Raw genomic sequence first — 12666 nt, 5'->3', positions numbered from 1 at the left:
ATGGTAGGTTGACATGAAACCTATTTACGCTGTTGTGAAAAGGAATTAGAATCTAGAGAAGCACTGCAACTAGAAATATAATGTGAGACACATAATTTTAAATTCTCCAGTAGCGACAATAAAAAAAGGTGAAATTAATTTTAACGTTTTATTGAACCCAGCACATACGAAATGTTAACATTTCAAAATATAATATAGAGTTTGTTAATGGGGTATTTTATATTCTTTTTGCCTTAAAAATCTGTGGACTTTATACTCATTGCAGATCTCAGTTTGGATTAGCCACATATCAAGTGCTCACTGGTCACAAATGGCTAGTAGCTTGATAGGTAGAGAGAAACAAAGTCCACAGTGAGGTAGATAATTTGCACGATTATGTGAGTAGTTTTATATTTCAATTATGATTTGGTCCAAAAGAATTTCAAGTGACTTCACAGTTACCTTAGAGGGGACAGCAGTGGACCCTCTTGGGGAGTCATCCCTTCTCCAAAGGCCTCTGGCTACCCGCATCAGAGGTTTTTAGCAGGTCATTTCTGTAGACAGGCTGGTTAATCTCACCCAAGGGCAGGGAGGGAGCATGAGAATTGCTTTTACTTGTTCCATAAGGGCAGAGACCAGGATAGAAGTCAAGCAGGATACTGCTTTATATTTTTTGTTTTTTATTTGAGAGATTGAATTAAAAACAGATAATGGAGTGATTTTTTTTTTTTTTTTTAAATCTTTTCTCTTGTTCCTGGAGAAGACTTTGCTATCTGAATACTGTATACTTACTAATTCTGTTTTTGGCAAAGGGCAGGTAGAGGCTAGGTTACTCCTGGAAGTGAGGCTGGTGCTGGGGATAACAGAAAAACGGAAAAGGGAAGGAGAAAGTCCTAGCTGTGCCCAAGCAAGTGAGCTGTGAGCATCAGATCCCTCATGTTCTGATTTCCTCCTTGGGAGCAGAGGTCTAGTGGGAGGGGCCCTGGGGCTGTCCCGCCCACAGTCACCCAGACAGCTCCTGTGCTGCCAAGAGTCATAACTCAGGCCTGCTGAGTCTGTCTCGGGTCATCTATATCTTACTCTGTGCAGTGGGGACAGAGAGAACGAGATGGCCGTAATGTTATTGGATAAGCCTAGACTTTTTATTTTTTCTAAGTGAAAACAGCTTTATTAAGCATTCTTATTTAAAAATTCTAGTTTTATAAAATACTTATATTGAAATGGGATGATAGCTGGTATTGCTTCAAAATAATCTCCAGTGAGGGAGATTGGCACAAGGAAGTAACAGGGGGTTTGGATGAAATGAGAGTGACTATGAATTGATAATTGTTGGAGCTGAGTGGTGAGTACTTTAGGGGTTCATTATTCTCTTTATTAGCTATTTGAAATTTTTAATAGAAAGCTTTAGGGTTTTAGATGGTGTATGAGGTTGTAAAGAAAACTCTGAAATTCTATTATCCAAAAATAATGGCCATTAACTCGAAAACATCACTTGAAAACCATCTACTGGACATTCCCCTGTGTGAAAATGCCTTGAAGAAATACAGGAAAGGTGCGAGTCCTGATCTTGCCCTTAGAGAGATTTTATTCTAGTTCCAGAGCCCAGAGATCACACACGCGGAGGAGAAGAAAGTCAGTGTTGGCTGCAGGCGTGTTTTATCCCAGGCCTTATGCTTATGTGGTCCTTAGGTTGGCTTGTGAAGGAGGTTTCCCTTCTGCCTTTCACAGAGGAGTCAGGTGAGGCTTGGAGGACCCACACTGCCCATACGCACTTGGCATGAGTGAAAGGGAACCAGGATGCCACTGGCCTTGGGCGACTCGGCACCAGTCTCCATGCTGGCCACTTGAGGGTATCTTACCTATTGGAGTTGTAGAAACTTGTGGAACCAGGATTAGAAGGAATACAATATAATGAATTGCCAAATTATGCAGAGAAATCTTCCAAGACCCATGAAAACTGAGAGGGCAGCAAGAGTAGGGGAAACCACATGGGAAGGAAGGCTGCTTGGGAAAGGGGGAACTTGGAATGACAGATCAGGGACAGAAAGGAGGACACATATGGCTCAGGAGGATTAATTTTCAAAATGTTCTGTGAGGAGGAAGAAATTTCAGTGACAAAAGAACTGTTTGTTGTAGGGTATTTGGTTTTAATGAAATGTACCAAAACAAATACGTAAAGGAGAACCTTTGGCCAGTGGAGCAAAGATTGGACGGATTTAGCCTTTTGGAAAAATGTATCAGGTGGCCATTCGTGAAGACCAGATCTCACATAGTAAGAGATATGAGTAATATGAAATATTACTTTGGAAAGATGAATTTTGAGGGATTACAGTAGCTACTAATCAGAGCCAAGGGATGACAAGTTCTTATATATAAAACAGTGTGTCCCTGATTTCCACATTATGTATACCTGAGTAGCTAACTTGTTCTTGATTAGCCAGCCATCCTCCCGAAGGGCCCCATCTTATTGTCTGTAATACCTATTCTAAGTTGCCCACAAGCTCATGAAATTCCACTTTGCACCTTTATTCTTCCTGTCACTTTCATGGTGTCATATGTTGGCTCAGCGCACCTGGGCAACCAGGCTTTGAGGGCTGGAGGAATGAGCCGTTATGGGAGTTCATAGGAGTTTAACATGTCTCCTATATAGGAAGGCTATCCCTTCTCCTGGCGGCAGCCCTGGGATATTCCATGGTAGTGGAAGGGTTTTTCACTGGCATGGGAAATTAGATGGTTTACTTACTTGAAGAAGTAGTATTCTCTCTTTGTGTTCTTCAGTTGAATGATTTCAGTACAGAAGAAGTTCTTGAGGAGCTAGTGTTGGAAGAGTAGCCCTCAAATTAAAGGTTGAGGTGGCAGTGAGAATATGAGTGGGAGAGGATGCTTTCTCAGGGTCACTTCTAGCAGGTTGGAGCGCTGTGTAGGACAGCCCTAGTTCACGTAGCAGCCTCTGCTATGTGCAGGTGATGTCCAGCTGGCCAGTGGAGCCCAGATCCTCCATCAGTGCTTCCATGGGCCAAGCCCACCTTGTCTCACTCTAAACCTCTCCCCAGGCTGTGCCATAGGAGTGTCCCTGGCTTCAGTGCCTGGGGGGAATTTGTGATACCATACCTCACCCTTTTCTTCTTGCTCATTTTATTTTTACTTTCATAGACTTTATATTTTTAGAGTACTTTTAGGTTCACAGCAAAATCGGGCAGACAGTAAGCAGTTCCCACATACCCACTGTCCACACGCATACACAGCCTCCCCCACTATCAACACCCCTCACCAGAGGGTACATTTGTTACAATTGATGAACCTACGTTGACACATCATAATCACCCAAGGTTCATACTTTGCATTAGGGTTCACTCTTGGTGTTGTATGTTCTATCAGCTTTGACAAATGTATAATGACATGTGTCCACCATTGAGTATAACACAGAGTAGTTTCACTGCCCTAAAAATCCTCTGTGCTCCACCTATTCATCCCTCTCTCCTCCCAACCCCTAGCCACCACTGATCTTTTTATTGTCTCCGTAGTTTTGCCTTTTCTAGAATGTCATTTGGTTGGAATCATGCAGGACGTAGCCTTTTCAGATGGACTTTTCACTCATAATATGCATTGAATGTTCCTTGATGTCTTTTCATGGCTTGAGAGAGCATTTCTTTTTAGTGCTGAACAATATTCCGCTGTATGGGTGAATCTTTTTGCTCTCTTTGCTGCAACCTCTCACCTCATCTTCCTAAAAGAAATGCTCTGCTGGTTGATGAATAACACTTGCCTCTCCATGTGCATCAGGTTGCAGTGTTGGTGCCTGTGTGACTCTGTGCTCTCCCAGGGTCCAAGCTGGAGTGAGCATAAGAGATGGTCTTTAGGGGTTAAGATGGGGAATAGCTTATAGGAGGGGGAATCTTCTTATACTGTTCTCTAATTGTTAAACCTCAAAGCCTTTGTTTGCTTCGGGATGGGAAAAAAGGCATAATTATGAAATGGTGTAGTTCCTTCATTGACACCAAGCCAAACAGGAGAGACGTTGACTCAAAGACACTATGTTTGTGGCAGGAGAGTGAGTCATCGGCCAATCCCTGGGACTAAAAGAGGAAAGCAGGGGCAGGGGTGGGGGGGGGATGCGGTGGTGGGGTTTAACTGGAACCTTGACCTTGAAGAACCAGGAAGGAGGCTTATGGAATGAGGCAGCCCCTTCTCTTCAGTGCGGGTGTGCATGTACCCACATACACACACATACCCCTGACTCCATCCTGACCCTGCTGTTGTACCCCAGCCTCTTAAAGTCCCCTGCTCTCATCCCTCGTGTCTCAAAGTTATTAATCAATCATACAACATATGTTCATTAATTCTTCAGATACCTACTGAGCATGTAATGGGTATTACGAACTGAGCTCTGATCTGAGGCGAGAACTCTGGGGGGAGCCATAGCTCCTGCCCTCTGGGAGCTCACAGTCTAGTGTGGACTACAGACACTTAAATAGATTGTTTTTACATTTACCATATTAAGGTGAAATCAAGATGTGGTCCGTGAAGCCTCCCCGGAGTAGGTAGAACGTGATGGGACGCCAGGTGACTTAGGGGTGTGGGGAGGCCATGGTAAGCGTGGAAGACAGGAGGTCAAAGACCACTGCAGGGGAAGCAGTGCAGAGGGTGCAGGGCTCCAGGAGGAGCGCGGGCTCGGTGGTGCTGGCGCACTGACTCCCGGGGCAGGTGAGGCGGGGGGTGAGGAAGTGGGCCCCAGAGATTCCTGCAGTTGGGGAGCTGAGGACAGCCTCAAATGACTGTCCTGGATGCTTTATTCTCGGGTGGAGGAGGGCTGGCCCGCAGGTGGCCCTGGGCAGGGCTGCTGCAAGAGATGGGACTCTAGCCCAGCTGAAAGTTGGGAATTACCAGATAGGAGCACCCTGGCATTAACAGCTTTGTAGGAGGAATGGGGGTGGGAAGGGTCTAGTCAATTTACCAATAATTTTGTGAATGACCAAGGAGGAACTGAAACACTCCTTTCCTGCTCTTTCCTCTTCGTCCCCTTAAAAAAAACAAAAAAAACCCACAGTTGTTAAAGTTTTTTTTAAATGCCTTGTCTTATTTTGTCATAGTGAATTGGGTTTAGCGAAAACATTTAAATTTTTATGTGTTCATTTGAAGATGTTGCAACATCTCAGGGTTATTTTAAACATTAAGTTCATAATATCGAAGTTCCTTCTAACCCAAAAGTCAAAGGAAAAATATTCCTTTTTGGGGGTGTGTGTGGAGGGGGGGTGCAAAGGATGGGAGATAATCGTGGGAATAAAATGGGCAAAACACACTTTTTTTGAGAAAAAAGAAATAGGAAATTGTTTGAGAGTGAGCATTTCAAAGTCAGTTTAACATAAAGCTGTAGAGTGTGTCTTTTGGCCAGTTGTAAAATGAGTTAATGATACACTTACGTAAGCTTATTTATTCATTACTTTATTCAGATAGTCAAATGTTTGTGGGACATCCTTGTACCTGCACTGTTCAAGGGCTGGGGGAATAGCTATGGACCAAGGAGAGTCCCTGTTCTTGTGAAGCTTACGTTCTAGCCACTTGCGTTACTAATTTAGTTTTTTTTTTTTTTTTTTATTGCATTTTTTATTTATTTATTTATTTATTTATTTTTAATTTTTTTTCTATTTTTATTTTTGGCTGTGTTGGGTCTTCGTTTCTGTGCGAGGGCTTTCTCTAGTTGCGGCAAGTGGGGGCCACTCTTCATCGCGGTGCGCGGGCCTCTCACTGTCGCGGCCTCTCTCGTTGTGGAGCACAGGCTCCAGACGCGCAGGCTCAGTACTTGTGGCACACGGGCCTAGTTGCTCCGCGGCATGTGGGATCTTCCCAGACCAGGGCTCGAACCCGTGTCCCCTGCATTGGCAGGCAGATTCTCAACCACTGCGCCACCAGGGAAGCCCACTAATTTAGTTTTATTGATACTTTTACATAAAGACACGTACCTATAAGTGAGAGAAGGGGAACAGTGAATTGTAGAACCACAGGGAATTCAGGGCATCTCTCAAGTTGTCCAGTTGTGAAAAGCATCTAAAGACTGAAGGAGGTAAAGCAGTGTAATTAGAGCACTTCCCTAGCCCTCCTAGTAAACACAAGTTTCACACTACTTTGCATTAATATCGTTTGCACTGTGAACTGATCTTTAGGGGAGTGGTGCCTGGTCATGTCATTGCTGAGTGTGGTGGGGCAGAGTGAGCCTTCAATAGTCATTTGCATAAAAGAACTAATTTTAACATTATTTTCCAAGCTGTTGCCTGGGGCACTTGTACCAAGACGCAGACCACAAAGGTAAAGGGATCTGTGTACAAATAAGGTTGGGGCCACTTATTTATAATCCACATTAGCACATTAAAGTGTCCAAATTGTTCTGCCTTAGCAGAACTCCTTAATTTGGTTTAAACCAGCATTTCACACATTTATATTAAGATTTTTTTTTTTTTTTTTTTTTTGCATGTAACACCTCTTAGTTTCTAGTTTGCTGGAATGCTGCTTTTAGAGGCATACAGAGGGATTTCTGGAGCCTTTCTGCCTGCAGAGGACAAGGCCATGTATCATTCCTCATCTCTGAAGGCCTTGGGCATTGGTGCTTGGAGCTTGGCTTTATTGAGTTTCCTTTGACCCCAGGACCCAGCCTCTAGCGGAAAGTCAGCCAGGGGAAGCCATGAAAAGAGAATTGGACATTTCCCCCTGGAGGCAGATACCTTCTGACACAGTAGAGCTGGACTCTAATCACTGAGCTGTGCTTTCAGTGAAAATGTTCTCGGGGTTTCAGAGAAGAAAAGAATAATCCTTGCCAAGTGGTAGAAGTTGGAGGAAGTTGGAAGAATTTTGTTTTCACAATTCGTCCTCTTTTCTGTCTTTGGCTCTTCCTGTCTCTATTTTATGGCTACTGAAAAATTACTTGGCTTCTTTCTTCTTGGATTTTGTTTTTGAACAATTAGTAATAAATGTGTCAAATGTTAGTGATAACTTCAAGCTAAGAGTAGTATATTCTACTCATGTTTGGCTAGAATCTAGTGGATTTCCTGCTGCTTTGCTTGGTCTTACCTTATTCAAGCACTTGGGATGGTTGCCCATACAGGCCCATCTTCTGATGTTTATGCTCATATAGATGGTACCGGACAAAGTTTGAGTGTCATGTTACACTGTTATCCATCTTTTAATGAAATATTAGGACAGATGTGTTCTTGGCTGCTTGGGGTCTGACCACATAGTGTGATTTCAGCCATATGCATTGTGCAGGCCCTTCGTGGCTTGAGACCCCCTTGCCTCCTCACAACCCCTCCAACGTGGCCCCGCCTTCCTGTGGGGATTTCGTCAAGGGAGATGTGGAAAACAAAGAGTCCATAAAACTCTCATGGTGAAAAATTGCCGTGTAGAGTCTCTCTCAGATTACTTAATGTGTTTTGCTTCTTTAATGCTGTTCAGATGATAATCAATTACAGATGTACCATTTACTGGACACTTAACTGGGCTCCAGGCACTGTGTTAGGAACTTCACCCATCCATTTTAATTACATTTCTCCATCTGAAATATCTAAGTATTACTATCTCTGCTCTGGTGACGAGTGACCTGGGACTTGGAGAGGTGTGTGTAAGCTTCCTCAAGGAAGTAGGAAGTGGTCCAGGATGCAGAAACAGTTAAGTCCTGCTACTGGTGGCAAGCATTTGAGCCAGCAGCTTTTGCTGCTTTTTGGTCACATCTACATATGCCTCTCAAAATACTCCAGAAGAGGTAGAACGTGGGAGCTGCCAAGTGATTTATCATAGGATCCAGAGAAGGCTGCTTGAAGGCAACGTTCCTTGAAATAACAGGCTCCTGGTACCTTTAACATAAGTTTCTATTTAATTGGAAGGGTCTTATTCATGTCTTATTCAAAATAAGCATTTTGAATAGGTAAGTGTCCTACATAGAGACATATTCTGTTCCAGGGTTCTCTAGGGACCTTGCTCCCTGATCAGGCAACTATGAGTTTCTACCTGTGGGCAGTTACCATCACAGCTTCTGCTGAGCTGGAGCTCAAGCAAGACCATGTTTGACTCTTGAGCATTACTCATTGCTTTAGATGTATCACCACCTTTAATCCTCACAACGGCCCTTTTTCTGGGCATTACTACAGAGGAAGAAACTGAGGCACACCGAGGCCAAACAACTAATAAATGACAGAACCAGGATCAATCACTTTACTTTAAACCGCTGTGCTGTTGCTTCCCTTAAATGCAGTGTTCGGTGTCATAAATCCTAATGCATCTCAGCCTCAAATGTGGATTTACCTGGCTCCCCTTTCTATCTATTTAGAAAGGTGCCCCTGCCCTGAGGAGGGCTCAGAACAGAGGCCAGCAGCTGGCACTGGGTGGCCTGTGGGTTTGAGTTATGCCCTGGAGGCACAGATACTTAGTTAAGTCTTATATTGCTCATCTTTAAAACTGGATAGTGGGGGCTTCCCTGGTGGCGCAGTGGTTGAGAGTCTGCCTGCCAATGCAGGGCACGCGGGTTCGAGCCGTGTGGGACCCTGGGAGGGTCCCACATTGCCGCGGAGCAGCTGGGCCCGTGAGCCACAATTGCTGAGCCTGCGCATCTGGAGCCTGTGCTCAGCAACGGGAGGGGCCGCGATAGTGAGAGGCCCGCGCACCGCGATGAGGAGTGGCCCCCGCTTGCCGCGACTGGAGAGGGCCCTCGCACAGAAGCGAAGACCCAACACAGCCATAAATAAAATAAATAAATTAAAAACAAAAAACAAAAAAAAATTGGATAGTCGTTCTTGTCCTCTTTCTACCTTCTAGGGAAAGTTTTGGGGGGGAGAAGGAGCCTTCAGGAGATGAAGGGAGATTAATTAGATTTGTATTTGACATCTAACACACCTCTAAAAGGGATTTGTATATTTGTGGCTTTTTAGCCAGGTTTGTAATTATGGTATTATGAGGATTCGTGTATTATATGGAACTTCTGAACCTTTAAAAATAGGGCAAGGAGAAAAGTAAATTTGTTTGCTGGAGATAAATTGAACATAATGGGCCCATTATGGGAATACATTTCTATATTTTCAAGTCTAAGTAGAAAAAAAAAAGCTCTTCATATATAAATATAACCCAATAAAAATAAATCTGCAGAGTGGTTAAAACATGATAATGGAGACTATTTTTACCATAGAAGTGGCCCATCTGGACAAATATGTCCCCTTTGTTTTTATTCTTATTCAAATAGTCTTTTCATCAGTTCTCATATAAGTCAGGAACAAACCCCCCTGTCTCTTGAAGTCCTATTTTTGCCTTCGTTATACTAGTTTTGAGCTGCTTGCTTCAGTTCCTTCGGCTGTAGGTCATAAATAATACATGACATTGTATACGATAAATCTTCATTCATGTGATTACAAGATTTACTGTTGTGTTTTCAGATGGAATGGGATGATTGAGAAGGTGGGAAATAAAAAGCAACACCGTATTACATGGTGTGCCTTTGGTCACAAATAACAAGCTCACTTGAGCTAGCTTAAGTAAAAACAAGAGATGTATAATAAGCATACAGGTGTGTCGTAGGAACTAAAGGCAAGGACATAGTGGCCCTCAGGAATGAACAGGAACCAGAGAGGAGGAAGAGACCTCTCTAATCACAGCAAGCACACGTGTGACACAAATGTCACTAAAGGAGGAGAGAGAAGGTGACAGAAGGAAAGTAGAAATCTATGCAGTGTATTACTTTACACTCCAGCATGAGATTAAAAAGCAGCTCCACTGTGTTCTTTGGAAAAATAATTCATGCTCATTATATGAAATTCAAACAGTATAAGAAAAGCAAAAATTTTTTTAAAATTTGGTTAGTCAGGGGCAACCATAACTATTTTAACAAACATCCTTCTAGACATGTATAAGGACATTCAACAACAGACGTGCACACGCAGAAATGGTATCATACTTTGCATGGTCATTTACCTGTTTTATTCACAGGTAAAACAGGTCATTTACCTGTTTTATTCACTGATATGATATTCTCATATCAGTAAATATTAATAAAAACTTGTTTACTTGACCTCATCTATTTGTGGACCTTTAGGATATTTACTTCCCACTCCCTGCCCCCAGTGATTATAAACATGCTATGTATATCCATTTTTCCACTTTCACAATAATCTACTTTGAGTAAATTCTTAGAGAAGGATTGCTGTATCACAGTGTGTGCCATTTTACATGCTGACATAGTTGCCAAAGCAGCTACATCACGAGCTAGGCCCATAACAACAGCTACTGTCAGTCTTGGGCATTGTTACCAACCTGACAGGTAAAAAATAAGAGCTAGGTTTTCTAAAGTTGTATTTTTCCATTGTTAGTATAGTTGAGTATCTTTTCATATGTTTATTACTATTCTATTCTCGTGGGAAGTTCATTAATTTGCTTTGTCCGTTTTGAGGTGGCGTATTAATTTCCTTACTGACTTTTAAGACATTTTCGCATAAGGATAGCAACCTTTCATATGTCTCTTTTATGAATATTCTGCTTAGTTTCTTATTTTGTCTTTTGACCAAAGTATCTAGATTTGTTTGTTCTTTGTTTTTATTTTTGATTTGTTTTTGCCTTTCGTGTATTTGAGATTTTAAAAATGTTGTCAGCCAAACGTCTCAGACCTTGAGTTTCACATTTTGATGTCATGTTTAAAAAGGCCTTTCCTATTTCTGTATTATAAAACATTCATCTGTATATTTTTCTAGTACTCATTTGATTCTATTTTGAGTTTATTCTCTTTAAGTAGAGAGTGCTAGATTTTTTCCTCCTCCTAGATAGCGAACCATCATCATTTATTAACTAGTCTCACATACCTACCCAGATTAGATTACATGTACTTGGTCTGTTTCATATGAATACTTGGTTCTATAGCTCCGTGTTTATTGTTTCATTGGTTCATATGTGTGTTGTTAGTCAGATCATTGTTTAGTTGTGGCTGGCCCATTTTGTTTGCTTCTGCAATTATGGTGCTTCTCTGCTTCAAATTGGGTTTGCATGAATAAGCTGCTAAATGCTTAGTTATCAGTGCCTCAGAAAACTGTGAATGAGATGGGAACAGTTGAAACAAGAAGGGACCACTTCACAGATGGGTTACAGCAACTAAGGAGGAAAAAAGTGAATAAGACAAGAGCTCATGGATGCTGATTTTTAAAAAGAATCAGAGTGCAGTACCAGTGTTTTTTGTTTTAAATATAGGTGGGAGCAGGAAGGAGGATGTATATATTTCATCTTTGTTTAAATTCAAAGCCTTTAAGCATTCCTATCACAGGGAAGAGAATAATGTGGTTTTGCTTCAACTGTAACATAATTTTGGTTTTCAAAATAAGTGTCTTGGGACCTCAATTCCCTGTTGGTGAAGAAAATTCCCAGCCCATGTGTTGCAGCGGAAATTCATTGTTTCCTGAGTTATTTCCTTTCACGCTTAGTGTGAGGGAAATGACCAAATGTATAGATTGAGATTTTTTTTTTTTTTGAAAACTGATGTCTATTAACATTACTTGATTCTGATGATTTTTATTATTGTTTTAGGTATTGCTGCTGAAGTCTTCTCAGATGCTTCAGGACATCTTCAGGGAAATCGACTCTACATAAACTGAGAATTTAGGTGAGTCCTTTAAAAAAAAATTTTATTATCCATTGGCCACCCTCTTGCATTGGTAAAGTTTTACAGAGCGTTAAAACATTGTCACTTCATACTGTCTTGTTTGATTTTTTTACCACAGTTCTGTGAGACAGGAGTGTAGCTTCCTGGTGTTATTACTTCCACTGCTGTGTGATTTTTTTCCACCTGGTAGTTTGGTCGGGGGGGGAGGGGAAGGCCTAGAAGAGGGGATGAGTAGCTGTTTTCTTAACTTATTGCATGAATTCTCATTCATTCCATATGTTTGCCTCATAATTTTTGGGGTGGGGAGGGAAGTGCTAGATGAGGAATTAATGTAGAAGCTTCCAGTAATCTTTGTCCTAAAACTATTTGGTAGTTCCTGGAGCTCTCCAGGGATGATGCACAATTGCTAAAGCGTGAGATGAAGTAAACTTTGGTTACAGATTATTGGTTTTCCCCATCTGGTTGTCCTGGTTGTGGCTGCCTGCACCCAAGTAGTGTGTATGAAGTGCCCTGGGCAGAGACAAAAGACGCTCTTCTGCAGGTCTTGGCTGTGCCTCAGTTAAAGTCTGACAGGTTAAAAGGAATTGGTTCATGCTCCTACCCTCCAAAACCGTATCATGGCGCACCAGACGTATCAGTTCTGTTCTTGACCAGCTGTGCAAGTGGGGACAGGTTAATCTCTGCTAGTCTCCAAGTCCTTATCTGTAAAACGTAAGAGGTTGGCCCAGCCATGTCATTCCCACACTTTTAGGTTCTGTGGAATAGAAACAAAAAATTTAGGACCAGTTTTTACTAGATTCTTTGGGCTGTACGTAAACAACGTTGGTGATTGTTGAAGCTGGATAGTGCATGAGAGTTCTCTATTTATTTATATGGTAATCTCTCTATTTTGTGTTTAAGATTTTTCATAAAGATTTTTTTAAAAAAGTTTGGCCAAAGAGTTCATTCCGGTTTTTCCGTAACATCTTACAGAAAAACCGGAACGAACTTTTTGGCCAACCTAGTAACTACCATGTACTAACATCATTTCATGAAAGAAGAAATATTTTAATACTAAAAATGTAAGAATG

At 41.9% G+C, this 12666-nt stretch overlaps 1 protein-coding gene across 6 annotated transcripts in view; it reads left to right on the top strand.

Annotated features, from left to right (window-relative positions):
* TLN2 (talin 2) overlaps positions 1-12666 on the top strand; it is a 448826-nt gene that overhangs the window by 171875 nt on the left and 264285 nt on the right. For all 6 annotated transcript variants that reach the window (XM_059913125.1, XM_059913126.1, XM_059913128.1 and 3 more), the window contains exon 3: positions 11521-11596. The gene's annotated coding sequence lies outside the window, so the exon portion shown is untranslated. The remainder of the gene's footprint in view (positions 1-11520; positions 11597-12666) is intronic.

The sequence above is a fragment of the Balaenoptera ricei genome, chromosome 2, assembly GCF_028023285.1.
Source record: "Balaenoptera ricei isolate mBalRic1 chromosome 2, mBalRic1.hap2, whole genome shotgun sequence".
Classification (NCBI taxonomy): domain Eukaryota; kingdom Metazoa; phylum Chordata; class Mammalia; order Artiodactyla; family Balaenopteridae; genus Balaenoptera; species Balaenoptera ricei.
This window is presented reverse-complemented; position numbering and strand designations above follow the sequence as displayed.